We start from the raw sequence: 14,689 nt of genomic DNA, 5'->3' as shown, positions 1-14,689 counted from the left end.
CCCATAGGAGATGGAAAAGAGAATAAAGTTGTAGGGTGAGCTGATTACAATGGATAATTGTTTTCTCACAAACAAAAATGAAGTTTATATAAACCTTTTTAAGTGGAGAAACCACAAGTTTATTTATTTGGCTCTAAGTGGTAGTAAAGATTGATTTCCCACTGAGTTGGAGGGTCTATCTTTTTTTTTAATCCTGATTTTTAATATTAGCCTTTAGCAGAAGTCTGTAGGAGTGGTAGTCATCATCTTGGAATGTTTTTGATACATCTGGATTAAAGCTTTCCCTCTTTTAGGTGTAGTTAGCCATACCTTTACAAATGAATAACTACAGGGAATTAAAGGAGAATGAAAACATCTAACCAGATTTGCTTGAGAGGTAGATTTGTAGATAATTTTGGGGAGGGAGATTTTTTTCTCTAGACTATAAATTAATTTTGGTAGTTAAAAATGTATGTCAAAGGCAAATATTTTTCCAGTTTCCAATCAGCTCCTTGAAAGAACACTGCTTATTTTTTGTTGGAAGATGCCGTTTTGGATTCCCTAGTTTAGGAAGAATAATCTATCTCTAGCACATCAGCACACTCTGTCACTAAAATAAGTGCCTAATAAGTATTTCCTAAATAAATGGATTTTCTTCATTCTATTTCTTTACTTTGTGGCATGTTTCCCCTGTTGGTACTCTCCAGAAATGGGTCTTCTATGTAGTATCAGTCAGGTAGACTAGGTTACGTTGCAGTAACGAACGTCTCTGTGACTTTACACTCATGCTACATATCCATCTTGGGTCAACAGGCAGGCCCTGCTCATCTAGTCACTCAGGGATTTAAGGGGATGGAGGCTCCATTTCAACATGTCCTCCCACTTCATTGCTATAAGGAGGAAAGGATGCCGAGAATTGTGTCTACTCAGAAGAGACACTTACCACCTTCTGTGTTGGCTAAGGCAAGGCACGTGGCCACACCTAGATCAAATCCTACCATGTTGTCTGGAAGCAAGCTCAGAATAAGTGGGAAGTGCCCTGATGACTACCCCGTGATTATATGGTAATGATGGAGATTCGTGTGGACTTTTTCCTGAAGAGTTTATAAAGTGATTCCAGTGTTTATACCTAATCCACAATTAAGGGAGATAGGTAGGTTGCTGGTGTCGCTGCTCCTGGAAGAAGTAGAAGGACATAGGGACGGAGAATTAGTGACTTACTTAAAGCCATGGAATGTATTAGCAGACATCCTGACACCTAGACCCCCAGATTCTTTTTTTTTTTTTTTTTAACCATCTTTATTGGACTGTAATTGCTTTACAATGGTGTGTTAGTTTCTGCTGTATAACAAAGGGAATCAGCTATACTTATACATATATCCCCATATCCCTTCCCTCTTGCGTCTCCCTCCCACCCTCCCTATCCCACCCCTCTAGGTGGACACAAAGCACCGAGCTGATCTCCCTGTGCTATGCAGCTGCTTCCCACTAGCTATCTATTTTACATTTGGTAGTGTATATATGTCCATGCCACTCTCTTACTTCGTCCCAGCTTACCCTTCCCCCCTCCCCGTGTCCTCTAGTCCATTCTCTGTGTCTGCGTCTTTATTCCTTTCCTGTCCCAAGGTTCTTTAGAACCATTTTCTTTTAAGATTCCACATATATGTGTTAGCATACGACCCCCAGATTCTTGATGCGCTGTCTTCAGAACCACCTTCACGAATGGCTCTCCTTAGTCTTTTCAGGAATAACTCTCATTTTTTGAAACATCTTGATGCCAAGTCTCTGTGAGGTGATGGGTGAGTCTGCAGTTTAAATAGACTTTTGAATGATTGGTCTTTTCTTCTGGAGCAACTCTGGGAGGCTAGATTGTGTAGACTAGAAAAAAGAAAGTAAAATGTGGATTAAAGTCAGGCAGGTCTGGGTTTAAATTTCAGTTCCATCTCTCCACTGTGTGACCTCGGGGAAGTAACTTAACTTGTCTGAGATTCAGTTTCTTCCTCTGAAAAATGAGGGTAATATTTCCTACCTTGCAGATTGTGGTGATGAAAGAGGAAAGGTTGTGGAAGGCATAGCACAATGCTGGGCACCCAGGAGAGGTTCTGTAAGTGCAACAACGTCACCCAATTCTTCAGTGCTTTGGTTGCCCACATTTTGAGCACCAGAGCAGGCCCAGGAAAATTGGAGCACTGTTCCCAAGCGAGACTGATATTGTTTCAAGATAAACAACTTGGTTTCTGTCTGCTGTAAGCTCCTCAACTTATTTTGCTAAAATATCATAAAGTTCTAAGTTCCGTTATACATTTCAGGACCTTTTTCTTTAGTTCTGTTTCCTCCCCAGTTCTTGGAAGTGCTTTTAGGGCAACCCAGTAGTCATGGTATGGCAAAGAGGCACCAAGAAATTACTAAAGTCAAACAGTACCTTCTAGAAACTACCTCATCCTAGTTCCAAGAAACTCTTAGATACCCAGTGCCAAGGAGCCTTTCTGTGATTCGTGGGGAGACTCTTACAGTGGGGATAGCAGAGAGGAGTCACAGCCCTGAGCTGGCTGCCTTGTTGAAAAGCATAACTCTGCTCTAGGCAGAAGATGGTCTGCTCTCACTTTCCCCGTTAATGGGACACCAGCCTTCACCAACTTCATGTGTTCTGGGCGGGCTCACATGTTTCAACGGTGTTGTTGGGTGCCTTGTAGGTCTGATTTCATCCTGAGTTTCTCTTTGCTCTACTTTCAAGGTGAATTGCATTGAGGCTGTTTGGACCAAAGTTAGGAGGGTTTGGGAAAAAGAAAACAAAACATCATTTTTGTGTGTGTGTGTGTGCTTGTTTTTTTAATTAAAAAAATTTTTTTAAATTTAATTTATTTTTTTAACATCTTTATTGGAGTATAACTGCTTCACACTAATGGTGTGTTAGTTTCTGCTTTATAACAAAGTGAATCAGCTATACATATACTACCCAAAGCAATCTACAGATTCAATGCAATCCATATCAAACTACCAGTGGCATTTTTCACAGAACTAGAACAAAAAATCTCACAATTTGTATGGAAACACAAAAGACCCCAAATAGCCAAAGCAATCTTGAGAAAGAAAAATGGAGCTGGAGGAATCAGGCTCCTGGACTTCAGACTATACTACAAAGCTACAGTAATCAAGATACTATGGTACTGGCACAAAAACAGAAATATAGATCAATGGGAAAGGATAGAAAGCCTGGAGATAAACCCATATGGTCACCTTATTTTTGATAAAGGAGGAAAGAATATACAATGAAGAAAAGACAGCCTCTTCAGGCTTCCCTGGTGGTGCAGTGGTTAAGAATCCGCCTGCCAGTGCAGAGGAAACGGGTTTGAGCCCTGGTCTGGGAAGATCCCACATACCGCGGAGCAACTGGGCCCGTGAGCCACAGCTACTGAGCCTGCGTGTCTGGGGCCTGTGCTCCGCAACAAGAGAGGCTGCAATAGTGAGAGGCCCGCGCACCGCGATGAAGAGTGGCCCCCCTTGCCGCAACTAGAGCAAGCCCTCACACAGAAACGAAGACCCAACACAGCCAAAAATAAAATAAAAAAAAAAAAAAGACAGCCTCTTCAATAAGTGGTGCTGGGAAAACTGGACAGCTACATGTAAAAGAATGAAATTAGAACACTTCCTAACACCATACACAAAAATAAACTGAAAATGGATTAAAGACCTAAATGTAAGACCAGACAGTATAAAGCTCTTAGAGGAAAACATAGGAAGAACACTCTTTGACATAAATCACAGCAATATCTTTTTTGACCCACCTCCTAGAGTAATGGAAATAAAAACAAAAATAAACAAATGGTACCTAATGAAACTTAAAAGCTTTTGCACAGCAAAGGACACCATAAGCAAGACAAAAAGACAACCCTCAGAATGGGAGAAAATACTTGCAAATGAAGCAACTGACAAAGGATTAATCTCCAAAATTTACAAGCAGCTCAATATCAAAAAAAAAACAACCCAATGAAAAAATGGGCAGAAGACCTAAATAGACATTTCTCCAAAGAAAATATACAGATTGACAACAAACACATGAAAGGATGCTCAATGTAACTAATCATTAGAGAAATGCAAATCAAAACCACAATGAGGTATCACCTCACACCAGTCAGGATGGCCATCATCAAAAAATCTAGAAACAATAAATGCTGGAGAGGGTGTGGAGAAAAGGGAACCCTCTTGCACTGTTGATGGGAATGTAAATTGATACAGCCACTATGGAGAACAGTATGGAGTTTCCTTAAAAAACTAAAAACAGAACTACCATACGACCCAGCAGTCCCACTACTGGGCACATACCCTGAGAAAACCATAATTCAAAAGGAGTCATGTACCACAATGCTCATTGCAGCTCTATTTGCAATATCCAGGATGTGGAAGCAACCTAAGTGTCCATCAACAGATGAATGGATAAAGAAGATGTGGCACATATATATAATGGAATATTACTCAGCCATAAAAAGAAACGAAACTGAGTTATTTGTAGTGAGGTGGATGGACCTAGAGTCTGTCATATAGAGTGAAGTAAGTCAGAAAGAGAAAAACAAATACTGCATGCTAACACATATATATGGAATCTAAAAAAAATGGTTCTGAAGAACCTAGGGGCAGGACGGGGAGGGGGAAGGGTAAGCTGGAACAAAACATCATTTTGATTCACCAGTTGCTTAGTAAGTAGCTGCTGACCAGGAATCCACCACTTGTTTTGACTATTATAAGCCAAAAAGAGAAAATTCAAACTGGTTTATGAGCATAGATACCATCTCAGTGTTTTTAAGGCCCACAAATAAAATCTAATCTTTAAAAGTGTGTGCCTGTTTGTAAAGAGACAAAATTTAAAATGTGTGTAATTTAGCAACTCAAATTCCAAATTATTTAAAACCCCATTCCTTAGACTTGCTTTTAAATATCCCCCCCTCCCCTCGTTTCTCCCCCTCACCCCCAGCTCTAGCAGGCTTCTTCCTTCCCTCCCTCTCTCCGAGGTGCGGAAATGGGTTTATGTTTATTAGCAAGTCCATTCAAAACCTGGAAGGTCGATGCTTTTCTTTGAGCTGGTTGAATAAATGATAACAAAACGTGATCTTTGCTCAATACCCCTTCCCCTACCTCTTTCTCCCCCGCCCCCCTTTTTTTTTGTAATATACTGGGGAGAAAAATACTTTCCAAACACAGAACTTTATGGCCAGAGACAATCTGGCTGCTGGAATAAACAGTCTGCTCCCTCGTTTACCATTCCATCATGGGCTTCAATCCTGAGGAGCTCGCGGCTGCCCGCAATAGTTCTTGCTTGGCAGCAGGGAAGTCTGCCAACGTCCCATCAGGCTTGTTTCTTAAGCAAAGTTGCATAAGTTAACAGGTTTTATTGTTGGGGGTAATCTGGGGTTGTGATTACAGGAGGGAGGGACGAGGCCCCCAGAGTGTTTGCCAGCAACAGCCCTTGGCTTTGCTCATTCCCACTCCTCATTAATTTGTGTGAGCTCAGCTTGGATAACAAACGTGGGGCAGGGGATCCTATTCAGCCAGGCCTGGCCCCGGTAAGGCCTGTGAGCTAACTGCTCTAATTGAGTGGGAGGGGCTGCCTTCCTCTCACTCCTGTCCCTTCCCGGCCCTGTTTGGAGAGGAATGAATGGAGGCCCACTTCAGCCCCTGCTGGCAGCCCTGAGGCCGGCTGGGCCCTGGGATCCACTGCTGGGATCCATATCACCGCCAGCCCTCTTACAACTGCTGCTCTGGTCCTTCATTGTGTGAGGAGGTATTCCAACAGTGCTCATTCTGGGCTTTGCTTTCTTGTTTTCTCTTGCTTTCCTTTTGGGTTGAGAAACACTTTGCTATAATTTATATCTGGGAAACAGCATTAGAAACGTGTTAGCATTCCGCTCCGGATGGACAGATCATTTACAACTAGCACAATATATTATCGATGTGCTGCTCTTTAGGACCTGCTATGTAACAGACATGTAATGAAGCATAGGAAATGTGGATTTCATTTCCAAGCCCCAAAAGGAGAAAATGATTCCGGGGCAGAAAACTCACCCCAGGTGGGGGGCAAGGGGTGGGGGTTTGGGGGGCAGGGGAAGGGTCTGTCTCTTTAAGACAGACTAGGAGGAAAACCAAAAGTCATCAGCTCCCAGAGTAACAAATGAGAGCCCAGAGCTGTGGAGCTAATGTGCAAACTTGTTTCTGTCCTCTATGGCGCCATCATTTATTCAGGAGGTAGAAGCAGAAGACGGGGACTTGCATTTGCTTGATACTCAATTATACATTAGTGTACATCACTTGGCAATCTGTTCATATCAATTTAATTGGATTTTAATATTGCCTCTGATCTTGTTGTCCAATTAACAGTACTGGCTGGCAATAAAGCAGAACCACACACTATGTAACACCTTTGATCCCTGCCATATGGAGCTCTTCCATTGATTACCACATTTTCAAAAAATTTCACTCTCTCAATATGGGCTGTGATAAATGGGAGAAAAAGCACATCCCTGATGTGATAAAAATTTCACTTCAACTCGCAACTTCATTTATTTTGTTGACATTCGGCTCTGATTAAGAACAATAAAAAAATCATGCCCTGAATATCATATGCAAATACAACCCTGGGCATGAATCTAATCATGCCATGGGAGCATTACCATGACTAGCCTGGCATCGGCTCAATTTTTTTTAAAGTGACAGCATACACTTCTGGGCTCACTGTGCAAAGTAGTCACCACCGCTATATCATTTAATAAACATCTGATGTTTTGGTTCCCACCAAGGCATGGAGAAAGTATCTGAATTTCTGCCTGTTATTACGAGGCCTCTGTGTTCAGGTGATGCCTGGCATTGACCTCCCCTGTGCCCATTCCTTTGCTCCCTGCTCCTGGAGATCCTGGGAGCTGGGATAGGGGTGAGGTTCTTGGGTGACCCCCTCAGGCTTCCACCTCTTCTTGGGGCCACCTCTCAGGATGGGTAGGGGCATGCAGCTTTGGTTTGGAAGGGGCTGCAACGCCAAGGACAGGATCTGCCTGCTCTTCGGAAGCTTGTGAATGCCTGTGTGCGCCAGCTTCCTGTTTGCCTCTTGGAGGTATGCAAGTAATTACGGCTTAATGCCCTGGAGACACTCCCAAATGACAGGATTAACCCCCAAGGGAAACAGGCTTCTGTTGTGAAGGATTACATCCATGTTCTAAAAGGCCCTTCCACAGCGCTGAGGAACTGCTGATCCTTTACGTGCCTCCACAAGAAGGTTGCCAGTGGCCGGAGCTGGGAAAGGCCGGAGAGGCCCCTGTCTGATTGTGGGCTCTGCCCTCACACCATTTTCTCCTTGTCCTGCTCTGGGAGAGACTCCTGGATCACCTCTGTGCCTGTGCTGCTGGGTGTGACCCAGCTGGTACTGGGGCGTTTGACTCCCAGCTTTAAAGCAGGGCCCGCCACCCCAGCACTCACGGGGATGTGGGGTAGAAAGGGGGTGGATAAAGGTGGCCATGCCCAGTGGCAGTGGCAGTGGCAGCCAGGACTCACCCGGAACCCCGGCAACTTTGGAATGCGGGAGGGTGCCAAGGCTCTCGGTTACATATGTCATAAATTATTTCTTGACCATTAGCAGTGTTTCTGCCTCATAACTGTTCTTCAGGCATATTAAATCAGCGAGAAGGAAGAGCATGCTAGGACATCTGGGGCTGCCAGATAATTCAGTTAATTTCTATTCCCTTGAACCTGGAGGTGTTAATTTGGAAGCACAACAGAAGAGTCTGAAGAATGCTAATACGTCATTTGAATGATTAATGCAATCAGGGGGATTGGGGGGGACCTCTGTTTACTCTTTAATTTTGACATGGCACAGCAAGGAGGAGAGTGGCTGGTTTTCTAAAGTTAAGGGTGAGTTGGTTTCATTTCAGTCACATGGCCTCCACTGGGGTTTGGGGAGCTGGGGTGACTCAGAAGGGCTGTATCGGGCGACGGGGGCCAGTTTTGTTCGTATAATGGGTACCGCCAGGAAAACAGATGAAATTGTTTGTGATCTGATGAGCCCTGTCCTCTTGGGTGAAGAAGCTCCCAGAAGCTGCTGGGAACAGCAAACAGAAGAAGAAAAAAGAAAGAAAGAAAGGAAAAGAGAGAGCCTGGAAAAACATAGCTGAAAATAGGTGATAGCCTTATAATGTACATGTATTTTTATCTGACATTTCCAAATTGAGTGGCTTTCTTTAAAAGAAGGAAAATATTTCCAAATTTATTTAAATGGAACCTTATTAGGGAAAGCTTAGGACTGAGCAACTATTTAAAACTATATTTTGAGGAGAGACGCAAAGGAAGACCTTTAATTCTTAGCAGACTGTAGGCATTTTAAAGAAGCCTTGTGTCTATTTATTGTGCTGCCTCTGATTAGAGGCAGCTTATGACTGTGATAACAGGAAATTTCAAAGGGCACTTTCCCCCCACCAGCCAGACACTGTAGTATCTCCTTTTTAAAACAAAGAAGGTATTGTGAGAGTGGAAGGGATTTGGCCCCAAGCACTAAACAAATTTTAGAGAGCAGAAAAAACCCTGTAATTATGTTAATAGTAAATTAATGTTTTGCAATTTACCCATATCACCTCAGAATAGGTGTTGTTCAAAGTACCTATTGGAACTATTCGGCAGACACACTGGAGCAGGGGAGAAGTCAAAATGTTTAGTTTCTTATAAAGCCTTGTGTTTAATTTACAAATGGAGCTTCCCAGCGCTAGAAATACCTGTTTTCCTGGGGTGCCACCCAGACACTGCTTCAAGAAGCTGGGATGCAGGGCCACCTTCCTGAGAGTCTCTTGTGGTTTAGAGTTTCCTTGTTTGTTAATGAGTGGGATGGACAGTAGCAGATGGGCAGAGATGGAAAGGACCTTTCCATCTCAGAATTCTTTGACTCAGTGACTAGCCCAGACTTCCTGAGTCTATAATACCATTGAATGTTTCCTCCCAATGACCACTGCCTTTGGCTTTTAGTCTTAGATGACCCATGGGTCTCAGTTTAAATAGGGCCCTGAGTTGAATAGACCTCAATTTTCATGTTCATGGAATCAGTTCATAGGAACTGCTTTGTGCAAGTCAAACACATAGATTAATAAACATTTACTGAGGAACTATATATGCCAGCAAATGTGCTGAGCCCTTTCTGGAACATAAGATTTTTCTCAGTTAATTCTCAAAACAACCCTGAGAGGTAGGATTTATTACCCATATTTTACTGATGAGGAAATTAATGCTAAGTAACTTGCCTAAGGCCCCAGCTGAGGGGGTTGGAGGCATGGTTTCTGACCAGGCTGTTCTAGGCACAGTTGTGAAGTGGACCAGAGCCCTTGGTACCCTAGGCATCCTCTCCCTCATTGATGTTTCCTCTTTCCTTCAGGCATCCAGTATATGTATTATGTTCTCTGTTTTCACCAAAACCTAGTTTTAAGATCTTATATTAGTCATATATTCTTTAGCATGAATTTAAACCCAAGTCAGAAACCGTGCTAGGCTTTTTTTTTAAACACATGATTTTTCTTGATTTATTCTCAAGGGATCTCAGTATTTAAAATTTTATAGCTAATAATGGAACAAAATATTCTACCTGCCTTAGTAGCTGAGACATTAACGAGTAGGAACAATTAGGGTAGATTTGCTTTAACCTTTCAAGTAAAAGTAAACGTTGGCTTTTTCTGCCATACACCAGCTAGAAGCACTCTAGAAACCAACATTTCTGATAAGCCTTACTATGGTCAATGGAAATTGTTTCAAACAAAGCACCAGACTAGGAGTGAGGAAGCCTGGATTTCACTCCTGTGTCACTAAAGTGTGTTTTGGGGCATACAGGACTGGAAATTAAAAGGGTTGGATCATAGCAATGCTCTCTCTACACCTCCTAATCCATAACAGACATTATTAATTAATCTTGGGGCTGTATCTGATCAAGTCTGAATGCTGTTTGGAATCTATCTCTACTGATCCTCCAAGCAGCATTATTTATCGTTTGCAGTTGGCACTGAAGATGAAACCTATTGCCACCCAAGGGCTAGATGGTATCCAACATTTCTTCCAGTTAAAAATTCTGTTAGATCTTCAATGTAGGAATGTAAACTAGGTCTGTGGTTCCCAAACCTGTCTGAGCATAAGCACTGGAAGCTTTGTAAATACCCCTCTTCAGTCATATTCTCTAGGAGAGAAGTTTGAGAATCTATGTTTTTCTAAAGCTCCTCCAGTGATTGTGATGTAGCCAATCTATGGACTGGCATTTGGGCACTGCCACTTTAGAGTATGCGATTCAGAGTTTTGTTTACCTTAATAATGAGAATTTTCAAGTTGAAATCACTGGCAGTTCTAGCAGAGCCTCAAAAATTTTTTTTAATGAATTTCTACTTTTAAGTTTTGCTCTTTGTCACCAGTCTTCTGAAGAGTACTATGGAGTACGGCCCACATCTGGACTTGCAGTGTCCGGCTCTGACTGGGTTCAAGTATTGGACACACAGGCTTATCAGCTGTGTGGCCTTGAACAAGTCATTTAACATAGGCAAGTAATTTAATCTTATCTTCTGTAAAACCAACATCAGAATACCTACCCTGTAGCATTGTTGAGATTCCAAGATTCTATTATTTTTACTTGATATTATGTATAGCAGTTGTTGAGCACCTACCATGGACCAGGTAGTTTAAAATCAAGTCTAGAGGCAAGAGGAATCAATAGAAACATGGTTTCAGAAGGCCTTCTAAACCAGTGTTTTGCTTTTCTTACCACAATCCCTGGGTTACACTTAGGCATGTGTATACACAGACAAGTGAAACAAAAGTTTCTCCAAAAATATTTATCCTTGCTTTGTGTAATGCACTTTACAATTTTCCATTCTATTCCATTAAACAGTACTGACCATGACCCCCCACATTAACGTCGTGGGCCACTCATGGGTCATTACCTGCACTAGACCACTCTCTTCCCCAATTGGCCTCAACATGACCATCCACCCTCTGTGTATATACTACTGCCAGTGATGGGAGAAACTCTTTGAAGCCAGGAAAAATATCTCTCAATTCACTCTAGCTAATATTAATTGAACATCGACTATTAACAAAACAATCAACTATTTTCATACTGCATGTTTTATCTAAAGGCCTGCACTGATTATTTGGAATGCCCACTGGGTTTCCATAGTACCCTTAGCTGATCCTTAGCTATTCAGGACCTACTCTGGTACTATTTTCTATTCCGGACTATGAAGTCTTCAGTCCTATCAAAACTCAGCTGTCCTGTGACCCAGTGATGATAAGCTGATAAGCTAATTACAGCCAGGAGGTTCTTGACTGACAGTGACAGGTATTGCCTTGCAATTTAAAGAGTAACCTTTGAAGGCTAAAATGAGGAATTATCTTTTTAGACAAAGCTAGTAAAGAGAGAATTTTGGTCATGACAGAATTTTGGAACCATTTAAAACTTTCTACCCTTGGGGTAGCAGGACCAAGAACTTAGAATGAATATGTACTTGTATGCTGGGCTCACATTGGACTGGTGGTGTATCCTGTCATGCTTCTGAACATACCGAAGTATAAGGGATGCTTCCATGAGGTTTTTGTTTTCATTTAGAGGGTAGATGAGACAGTTCACGTATGCTTTCTGAAGTGTGAGGCGTGACCAAGAATAAATTCTTGGATGAGAGCTGCATTAGTAATAACTACATAATTCATGTTTGAGGCAATGACAATGCACTTATGTAGGGGAAGCACCATGTCTGAAACTCAGATTTGTGTCGGGTTAATATCAGGGTTGAATTTCTTCACATTGATTAAACTGATTGTTAATTGAATTAGCTGTATTGCCAATGAAGCAGTGATCCAAAAGAATTTCTAATTTAAAAAAGATCAAATATTCATATATACACTAATATGTATAAAATGGATAACTAATAAGAACCTGCTGTATAAAAAAATAAATGAAATAAAATTCAAAAAAAATAAATAAAAATAAAAAAGATCTAATATTAGTTTGCTGATTTGATTTGAAAGACACATGGATGTCTCCTTGTTAAGCCATAGGGAGGTTTATAATGCCCTCTTCCTGGGGGTAGGGTGTATTGGTCACAAGATTAACTCTTTAAATCTGCAGTGATGTTGCAGTAACTGAGGATAAGTGCGGGGGAAGAGGAAAAACACACATACATTCATACAAAGTACAAAAGGGGAATGGCAGAGAGGGAAGAAGCGAGGGGGGTTGGGGAGAGAGAGAGGGAAAGTTATAAATGATTCCTTGAGAGACATGATGGAACCTAGGGGTTAACTAGGCTGAACACCAACAAGTGTGTACCATTACATAGTATATTTAAGTAGGAAGCTGGTAATGATAAAAAGGGTTCTGGTTTAAGGATCAGCCAGTTGAGTGACCTTAAGCCAGTTAATTGACCTCTTTGAACCAGTTTCCTCATTTAGAAAGTAGAAGGGTTAGATGACAGTATTTCTCTTTAAGGCCTTTCTGCCACTTGAAAATGCTGTTATTCTAGGGATTTGTGCAAGTTACACATCAGTGACACATTACAATGGCTTCTAAGCAATGCCTTCTAAATTCATAAATTTATCCATTCAACAAATATTGAGCAAGGGCCCAATAGCACTTTAGCTCCTCTACAAAGTCACAAAAGTTTCTCAGCTGTGCTCACTACTATTTGGCCTTTACACATTTCTGAGCTCAATCAGAACTCAGGTCATCGCAGGCTAAGGATAGATTCTGTCACAGGAAGGAGGCAGGGTAGTTTCAGGATTTAATGCCAAGCCTACTTCAGGCTACAGACTACAGACATCCTGCTTCCTTTTTCTTCAGAGGAGCAGTAGCCCGAAAGCATCTTCCTGCTGGCTTCCATGGGGCAGCTGTTGACTGATGGGTGTGAGGGGAAGAGAGGGAGGAAGGGAGAGGCAGGTCAACCTTCTCAGGGGCCAACCAGCCACATACATCAAAAGCAAACAATGACATCGGTAAACCCTGGTCGTACCAATATAGGGAAATGAGATTCTTATGTAGTTTGGAACTCATCCTTTGGGGTCAGTAGGTCAGAGATAAAGGAAGAAGAACTCAGGGGGGGAAACCAATTATAAGACATAAAATAATATGGATCTGAATTGGAGAAAATGCTGAAAAAATAAATGAGAAAATGAAATGTGAAATTCTTAACCAAAAACAGAAAGAAGATCATGTCAGGCCAGCTGAGCTCACAGTCTTTCTCATTGATTGTGCCTGCATATTTTAGGATACTGCTTGCAGCCTGTTGCCTTGGTATTTATTTTTTCCATTGTCTAATTTTACCCCCCAGCCAGTACTACAAAAACGTACCAAATTTTTTAGAACTAACGAATAGTAGGATGAAATATGTAATAAATATTGTCACATTGATGTAATATAAAATTAATAAATATATACATGAAAGGGTTATTTTAATTATCACCTTAGTGACAAGCAGGCATAAGAATAAGTTTGAATTTCTTAAAACCTGGATCCTTTGTCCGTTAGGGCAAAAGTTATAGATTATTCAAGGTCATGTAATTTATTTAATTTTTAAAAATTTTAATATAATGTACGTGAAGAATTACATATATAGAAAAGTACACAACTGTGTAAAGCTTAATTATTTAAAAAAAAATAGACTTTACTTTTTAGAACAGTTTTAGATTTTCAGGAAAATTGGGAAGATAGTACACAGAGTTCTCCTATATTCCACACCTAGTTTCCCCTATTATTAACATCTTATATTAGTATGGTACATTTGTTATAATAATTGAGCCGGGCTTCCCTGGTGGCACAGTGGTTGAGAATCTGCCTGCCAATGCAGGGGACACGGGTTCAAGCCCTGGTCTGGGAAGATCCCACATGCCATGGAGCAACTAGGCCTGTGAGCCACAACTACTGAGCCTGCGCGTCTGGAGCCTGTGCTCCGCAACAAGAGAGGCCGCGATAGTGAGAGGCCCGCGCACCGCAATGAAGAGTGGCCCCTGCTTGCCGCAACTAGAGAAAGCCCTCGCACAGAAACAAAGACCCAAGACAGCCATAAATAAATAAATAAATAAATAAAGGAGTTCCTTTAAAAAAAAAAAACCTTTTTAAAAAAATAATAATAATAATAATAATTGAGCCAATATTGATATATTATTATTAACTAAAGTCTATACTTTTATTCATACTTTATTACTTTTAAATCGTGTTCTTTTTATGTTCTAGGGTCTCAGTCAGGACACCACCATGCATTTAGTTGTCATGTCTCCTTAGGCTCGTCTTATCTGTGACAGGTTCTCAGACCTTTCTTGTTTTGAATGACCTGGACAGCTTTGGTCAGGTGTGTTGGAGGATATCCTCCCTCAATAAGAATTTGTCTGATGTTTTTCTCATAATTAGACTGGGGTTATTATAGGTTTCTGGAAAGAACATCACAGAGGTAAATTCCCATTTTCATCACATCGCCTCACATCATGTCAAGGGTACATGATATCAACATGATTTGCCATTGTTGATATTGACCATGATCACCTGGTTGAAGTAATATTTGTCTAATTTCTCCACAGTAAAGTTATTCCCCACCCTTTTCCATACTGTCCTCTTTGGAAGGAAGTCACTATGTGAAGCCTGTACTTAAGGGATAAGGAGCTATGCTCTACCTGCTTGAGGTGGGGAGTACTTATAAATAATTAGGAATTCTTTTGCATAGGAGATTTA

Source organism: Eschrichtius robustus, chromosome 15 (genome assembly GCF_028021215.1).
Source record: "Eschrichtius robustus isolate mEscRob2 chromosome 15, mEscRob2.pri, whole genome shotgun sequence".
NCBI lineage: Eukaryota > Metazoa > Chordata > Mammalia > Artiodactyla > Eschrichtiidae > Eschrichtius > Eschrichtius robustus.
Note: the sequence above shows the minus strand (reverse complement) of the source record.